Source organism: Gobio gobio, assembly GCF_949357685.1.
Source record: "Gobio gobio genome assembly, chromosome: 17".
Taxonomy (NCBI): Eukaryota; Metazoa; Chordata; class Actinopteri; order Cypriniformes; family Gobionidae; genus Gobio; species Gobio gobio.
Genome location: NC_137110.1, coordinates 11,087,170 through 11,095,089, shown reverse-complemented (window position 1 = coordinate 11,095,089; position 7,920 = coordinate 11,087,170). Strand labels below are relative to the sequence as shown.

The 7,920-nt window shown below is 38.2% G+C and overlaps 1 protein-coding gene across 2 annotated transcripts in view; it reads left to right on the top strand.

The window, feature by feature from the left end:
• Positions 1-3,621: 3,621 nt before the first annotated feature.
• The window catches only part of chl1b (cell adhesion molecule L1-like b), a 164,794-nt gene continuing 160,495 nt past the window's right edge, over positions 3,622-7,920 (top strand). The window contains exon 1 of one of the 2 annotated variants that reach the window (XM_079841181.1): positions 3,622-3,791. The gene's annotated coding sequence lies outside the window, so the exon portion shown is untranslated. The remainder of the gene's footprint in view (positions 3,792-7,920) is intronic. The other variant, XM_079841182.1, reaches the window with a different exon arrangement.

The following is a 7,920-nucleotide window of genomic DNA, read 5'->3' as shown; positions in this document are numbered from 1 at the left end:
ATAATCCCTTTCGCAAACAAGTGCTGCCGATTAAAAGCTAAAAATATGTGATAATCTGTTAATTATATGTGGAAAAACATAAAATTCAGCCCTGTGTTTTTAGATTATAGAGACTGGAGATCTATCTGTCTTTCTGTGTGTATGTATATGTGTGCATGTCAATACTGTAATAAGTACCAAACATAATGATATTAACTCTGTACTGTTTCTCAAATAAACCCACTTGAAATTAATGATTAATTGCAAAACTCTATTACTTAAATCATCGATTTAGTATTTATTAATAATATGAATGAATTTTACTTTTAAATTATTTTAACTGTCCGTAAAATATGTTTAGCCAAGGTTAAAAATGAATCTCTAGTTTGTTTGTTTGATTAAGGGCTTTACTCCCTTGTTACAATTGTGAATGTCTGAGTTCCTACAAAAAAATTCTAATTGCCTTCTACCTTTAGGGGGAAATATATATAACCATCTTTAAAGTCCAGCGTTTTCTTTACCTCACAGGGAAATGCATATTCAGGCAAAGCATACGGCCAGCAGACCGCAAACAGGCTGCATATTTATTTCCACATCATTTATTCTCATTACACAGTCCTCGGGATGTCAATGGAGTCATTTCTGCTCCATTGATACACCAGTGCGTGAGAGAGTGAGGGAGAAAGAGAGAGAGTCAAGATAAAAGGTATTGTTGTATTCAGGTTGAACTGGTGAACTCTGACACTTTTGAAAGAGGTTGTAACTATAGTTGCTAACCGTACGATGCTATTCCTTCGTCCAGTGGTCGTAAATGCAAGAAGCTTTAAAATTCCAAGACACTCGTCTCTGAAGAAAAACAATTGATGTTTTAAAATGGACATTAATATTACAATAGTAGAAAACATTTTTATATATTTTATATACACATACATTTATATAAACATTTAAAGGTCCCATGGCATGGACATTTTAACATGAGTTCACCAGTCCTTCGGATGAGACTTTAAACCGAGGTCCTGACTCTCTGTGGCCATTAAAAATCCCAGGATGTCGATAAAGAGTAGGGGTGTAACCCCGGCATCTTGGCCAAATTTGCCCATTGGCCCCTGTCCATCATGGCTTCCTAATGGCCATCCTCTCCACCAATAAGCTCCACTTGTAATACGCATTTCAAATGCAAAGATGTCAGCCAATCACAGCAGTGGGCGTTTCCACTGAAGTCTCACAGCAGACACGCCCCTTCAAACAGAGCGTTCAAGCCAGAGGGTTAAAATCAGGATGTCTTTTGTTTCTAAATTATAACATTTTATGATGTACAAATCAAACTAACAAATTAAGTACACCTCAGGAAACATTATAAAATAACAAAAAAAATCCATGTCATGGGACTTTTAAATGGTAGTTATCTGCTTTATACACCCTCTACATCCACAGTGATATTCTCACAGCAATCAAGCCCTGGCTAACAAAACCCCTTCTGAGATACTGTTACCAATCTGCATCCAGCTGAGCAACATGTTCTGCTACACTACCCATAACTCAGTTCTACTCCCCTAACCTTTTAGTCATCACATGTCTGATACTCATCACTATAGATTGGTGTAGTGCAAGCACTTTCCTGCCCCTGCAGTAGACACTTAGATGTGACAGGTGTCCGCCGGCTGACAATAAATCAATTTGGATTTAAGAGAGCACCTACTGAGAAGCAGTGGGCCTCATAAAAAGATCCAATTACATTTTGTGCTGGGTGAATCTATGATCTTGTAAGCCTCTCAATTAGATTAGATCGGCCCAAATTAGATTAGTTTAGATTTTCGCTGGTCATTTGCTGTCTTTGAGGGGATCCACTAGAATGAGTTTAGCAGTTTAGCAGGTATGAATTTCCTCTGTTAATTCTGACGTGTTGGCTATAATAAATAAACTCAACTAAATGGGTTCAAGTTGATAACTAGGAGTATAACTGACAAAAGCTGTCCACACTAGCGATGGCAAGCTAAACGTTAAGGGTATGGGCTATGGCTTACAGATACTAGTATTACAGCGGACCCAAAATGTATATAAATATATTTATTACACCATTCATTTTAAAACAACTGGTATTTCTATATACATACATACATTTATGTAATATAGCTAATTAGTGCTGAGAAATTGATTAACCGTGATTAATCGCATCTAACATAAAATGTCTATATAATATATATGCGTGAGTACATAAGCATAACATTATGACCATTATCCTGAGTATTATCCTGCTGAAAGAGGCCACAGCCACCAGGGAATACAGTTTCCATGAAAGGGTGTACATGGTCTGCAACAATGCTTAGGTAGGTGGTACGTGTCAAAGTAACATCCACATGGATGGCAGGACCCAAGGTTTCCCAGCAGAACATTGCCCAAAGCATCACACTGCCTCCGCCGGCTTGCCTTCTTCCCATAGTGTATCCTGCCAGACGAGGCCACCTTCTTCCATTTCTCCGTGGTCCAGTTCTGATGCTCACATGCTCACGTGTTCCTTTTTTGGACCACTTTTGATAGATACTGAGGACTGCAGATAGGGAACACCCCACAAGAGCTGCTGTTTTGGCCCTTGTCAAATTCGCTCAGATCCTTACGCTTGCCCATTTTTCCTGCTTCTAACACATCAACTTTGAGGACAAAATGTTCACTTGCTGCCTAATATATCCCACCAACTAACAGGGATATATTAGGCAGCGCAGCACTTCACCTGTCAGTGGTTATAATGTTATGCCTGATCGGTGTGTGTGTATATATATATATATATATATATATATATATATATATATATATATATATATATATATATATATATATATATATATATATATATATATATATATATATATATATATATATATATATACATATTTCTTATTACTAGTATAGTGTACTGGTGCTATCTTTCTTAATAAATGCACTTGATTTGATATTTTATGTAATGAGATTTAGCTTTTATAGTACTTTGTTCACTGTATATGAGCTCAAACCTATAGGGTCACTGAGCTCAAAACCTAAGGTCACTAATCACTATAGGACACAGGCCTATTTCCATGACAATGTAGTGCCTGTAAATGTTAGGGCACACTACACATAAGCCAGAAGCTACCAATTGTGCTGCTGTCTAAGGTGCTGAAAACACGGCAGGGGCCAAATATTTTATTTCAAGTCCTCTGCATTAACATAACACTATTTTGACTCTGAGCTGGTCTTAACTGGTTTAAGCTGGTCTCCCAGTCTGAAACCCCCCTCTAAAACAAGCCAACCAGCTCAGTCCACAAAACCAGCTTGATTTGAACTTTTGTGTTTGTTTGACTGTTTTTTATTTTATTTTGTTTCTTTTAAAAGGGAACATACAACATTTCAAGTCATGTTTTATGGTCATTTGGATTTCATAAAAATGTATGAATTATCTATTCAAACTATAACCCATTAAACACAAAAATTAGAAAGGGGATATTATACAGTGATTCATTACTCCACTTCATACCCACAAGACCTCTGAGAAATTCATAGTCACCGATTGGCATATTGTTAGTCAGTAGAGTCCATAGAGTCACTGTCATTGAGGAAGGGGGTGTGTTAACCCGGTCACGATGTAGCGAAGTTGTGAAGGGTTTTCTCGGTTGCCATGGATTTCTAAAAGCTATTGACTGCGTCCAGCCTTTCACTGAACGTATTTGTTAGAGAAACGCACCACTGAAGGAAAAGCATCATCACTCTAGACATTCTGGTGTCGCGCGCTGACTAACAGCTCGAGCTCTGCGGTCTTCGCACACAAACTACTGCGAAAGGTAGGCAATTCTTTGTTTTTTGGAAAGGAGAGGTTTTATTCTCGATATGTCATACTAGATACGCGTGTTTTAACACTTTGAAAGCCTCTTGTGGGATGTATGAGAGTTATTCTAAAGCGTTTGCGCATCTGACAGGTGAAATCAAAGCCGGTTATTTCCACTTACTATGAGTAGCGTGCTTGCACCGCACTCCAGCTGTAGTAGGAAACAATGCAGGTTTTTTTTTGTTGTTGTTGCTTATACGCCTGTAAAGGTTGTTTAGATTGTTACAATATAAATAGAGCTTTTTGATATTTACTGTCAACGTTTCAATGTAGGCATTATAGTCAAAACAGCATCGTTTAAGTGGTCATGCATAGTGGATATTGTATTGCTTTTTGCTTAAGCCATATAGATGTAGGCTATACCTAATGGGAAAGCTGTTAGATTTGCAACTTTCTTTTGGTTTATAGCATAATAGTGTATCAGTAGCACACTGGCGTGCAGATGCTAACAGTACAGATATGTGGTTCTTTCACTGCACTTGTGGTGCTTGAAGCATTTTGTGCTTTTGAAAAGCATGCCCTTGGTAGCCCTTGACATCCTTACCACCAACATTAGACTTGAATAGATGCTAATTTTCCTCTACAGGATTGATCTCTTGTGTTTTTTGGAGTGCTTGGCTTGCTCTTGGGTTTTCATTGAACCCCAGGCTGTATACGGTCTCAAAAATAAAGGTTTCAGTTAGAAGGGGAAAAAAGGGTTTTAGAGCAAACTAGTGCCGTAGGAGAGTCTTTTTAAGTTCCACAGAATACTTTATATTCTCTAGTTGTTTAGAACACATCTATGTACTGCCAAGGAGGCAAATTCCCTTCCCTGCATTGAGGTTTTGTAGATTCGTGTTCCACTCCCATGATGGTGAAATGGTTTCCTGGTTAAATGCATATGGAACCATATTTATAGTATGTTATATTGTAAGTAATGACCTTTTTGAATCAATAGTCATCAAATCCTCAGCAGGTGGATGTAATTTGTATAAGTAATTTTAGGGTTGTTTGGATTTGGATGCCAGTAAGTTATTTACTTTGTAATGTTCATTTTTACCAGTTTGACGCACTCAGGCTGATTTGCACGCCTTTTTTGAACATCTCAGGTGGACATTATGGCATGGAGGAGCCGCCTCCTCTCACGTCACGTTTCACTTGTATCTTTAAACTATATCTACTGCTGACACTGTTGGTTTTAATTAATTAAAAAACATTTTCACATTTATTTAATCACATATTTAGTAATATTTGTTTTGTTTTACATTTTTAGTCAATTATTTTCTCGCCTGTTTTTTTTATATTAGTAATTTATACATTGTTCAACCACATATTTAGAATGATGTTTTATGTTTGCAGAGTTGATTATTTTCTTACCCAGTGCATTTTATAAAAATGTGTGATGTATACATTGTTTGATCCCATATTTAGTAATATTTAATTAGAGTCAATTATAGCCTTGTTTTCCATTACAGGTTTGCGCAAAACTTTTGCAATATTTTCTAAATGTCGAAAAAAAACTGGACAGCGTTTCCATTAAAGGGTTACTTCAGTGATTTAGCATTAAGCTTTGTATCAGTAGAAACCCGGTAGTATATTCGAAATTATGGTACTTTCCCCCTCATATCCCCCTGAGACGAGAGAATTATGCATTTTATTTCTGGAAAAAAATCCTCAGATGACGCAAATATCGTCATTTTGTGTCATCTGAGGATTTTTTGGCCAGAGGCTAGAGACTACAGCCAGTTGAAGGAGCTAGTTCCGTATGTTACCAACCCGCCCATAGGGGTGGGATCTCACTCACAGAATGTAAATGTGCACGGCCGCTCGGCTCGGGCATTCATAACGGAGCGGTGCGGAGCAAAGTGAGTGTTTCAACTTTTCAATAAATTACTATGAAATTTAAGCTTCCATAGGCATGATCTGAAAACCCGCCAGACTGGACACATGCCGTGAATGACCGCCACGCTTACCTCAGCTCTTCACTGTAAAAAATTATTTGTTGACACAACTTGACTTGGTCAAGTCATCTTGTTGCATTGACTCAGTTAAGTTTAGCCAACATTAGTAGTTAAGTTAACTCAACTTATAAGTATTTGTTGAAATAACATGCAGTAAATTGGGACAACGTACTGTATCAATTAATAAGCATTTACATTTTTTAGTTGAGTCAACTTGACATTATTTGTTTTCTGGAGATATGCAACTATTCTGTAACAAATCTTTTGTAGTTGAGCCAATTCAATAAATGTTGTCCATTGGAAACAGAAGTTGAAATTTTTATTGAAAATCATTACCATTTTGGTGATGAGTGTTTTCTTTGGCTGGGCAGTTAGCCTCTTTGTGTAAGTGTGTGGCCTTTGCAACAGTGTTTAGCAAAACACATAATTTGTTGCTAAGAAAGAAACCAACCAAGATGATTAAGTTTTCAGCCTCATAAACTCTAATAAATCAATAATCTTATTTCTGACCAATATTTTACCAGCAAAACTTTGTTGCAGCAGATCAGACATTCTGAATTTAAAATACATTACAGGAAAAAAAAACACACAGACATCAAGAATCAGCATATGAATCTCAACAATGGCGACATGCTTCATGCCACAATGCATGCTGGGAGCCAACAAAGTATTAAAATTATGGCTCCCAGCATGCATTGTGGCATGAAACATGTCACCATTTTTGAGATTCATATGCTGATTCTTGATGTTTGTGTTTTTGTCTAAAAAAAAAGAAAAATTGTAAGCTTTTTGCGTATTTAAATATCAGAATTTAAATTCAGAATGACTGATCTGCTGCATAAAACTTTTGTCTGTAAATATAATATATTATTCATAAATAATCACTTTCAATCAGGAATAAAGTAGTAAACTACCCCACTTTATGCTGTTATCCATCACCTGATCATTGGTTACAGCTTTTTTTGCAACAAATTAAGTGCTTTGTTAAACACTGTTATGCTGCGTTCACACCAAACGCGAATTGAGCGTCAAAATCGCGTCTACCGCGTCTAGTTTCACGCGCGAACATTTTGAATGCATTCGCGTGTCCGCAGAGAATTGGACGCGCGTAGAAATCGAGCGTTTGAAGCGAAATTGACGCGCGTTCAAGGCACTCCAGGAGAAATATGTCATAAAACACCACTCTGCCTCTTTTCATTTTCATTAAACATATATATTAAGCATTAATAGCCACACAAATGTGGTCCAGGCAACTCCTACATTATCTTCACTGCATGTATATTTAAATATCCTTAAAATATAAAGTTATTAAACTTCTCTTTGCCCTCAGTCAAAACGATTTGGCAGACAACAAATTATAGATTCATGAGAGCAAAGCTCGGCCGTTAGATCTACACAAAACGAACCACTACAGGACATCAGAGCCAGCGGCAGACGCCAGAAGGACTGGCCGAGGAAAGGCTGCCTTCGCCGGGGTTATGAGCAGTGATTGCCCGCGGTGATAGCCTGGATCTCACAACTCCAAAAACACAAGATTATTATTTTTAAATAGGCGCTCTCTTTATAAATAAACCACAGACTTGAGCTTTAAACAATTACATTCCCACCTGAAAGAGTCTTAAAACTACATTTTGTGACACAATAGTACTATTTTTAATTTATGCAGGGTTTCTCATACACGTCACTTTACCACGTGACAGCAGCAAGCAGGCTCCTGATTGGTTAACGCGGCGCGAATTGACGCCAAAGTTCAAGCAACGATTCAACTCGGGCGTCAGACGCGAATTCGCTTCAAACGCGTGAATGCACAAAAGCACCATTCGCGTGTAACGCGCGTGTCGCGCAAGACGCTCAATTCGCGTCCAATTCGCGCCATTCGCGCGAACTGGACGCGCGAATGAGGCGGATTCGCGTCCTTCGCGCCGCGCGTAACGCGCCTTCCGCGCCGCGGGACCTCCAGACGCGCGTCAACGCGCCCTTCCATTGACTTAACATTGAAATCACTCGCGCCAGACGCTCAATTCGCGTTTGGTGTGAACGCAGCATTACAAAAACCACAAACTCACATGAAACGCCAAGAGTCAAACTGCGCAACAAAATGAAACACTCATCACCAAAATGGTGACCAAACATTTTCAATACAAA